Raw genomic sequence first — 461 nt, 5'->3', positions numbered from 1 at the left:
GTTCCTCCTTCTCCTCCTCCTGCACTGCAGATCTGGTGATCCCTCTCAGGAGAAGCCTCGTTGTCCCCTCCTGGGGACAGGGGGTTCACAGGTGGCCAGAGATGCCCTGGGATCCCCCAAATCCCCCCATCCAGGGAAACACGGCTGGATCCAAGTCAAGGAGCACCAGCGTGGTCCAGTGGTACCCTCTGGATGTCAGGCTGTGCCAGGCTGATGGAGCTCAGACAAAAAGTCAGGAATATTGTCACGTACACTCTGTTTATGCCAAACTGTCCCACAAATAAATRAAGAGCATAAACACTCCTGCTACAGAGGTCAGTTCCTCATCGCTCTGTACAATTCCGTGTTCCTGAATGAAACCAGCTCTTCTGATTCATGCTTTCCTTTTATTTCCTCTTTTTAAATTTTTTTTTTTTTTTTGGTCATGAGTGGAAATTTTGACCAGTTGTTTTTCCTTCCTG

Source organism: Malurus melanocephalus, unplaced genomic scaffold (genome assembly GCF_030028575.1).
Source record: "Malurus melanocephalus ecotype Western Australia unplaced genomic scaffold, MMel_1.1 scaffold_1321, whole genome shotgun sequence".
Taxonomy (NCBI): domain Eukaryota; kingdom Metazoa; phylum Chordata; class Aves; order Passeriformes; family Maluridae; genus Malurus; species Malurus melanocephalus.
This window is presented reverse-complemented; position numbering follows the sequence as displayed.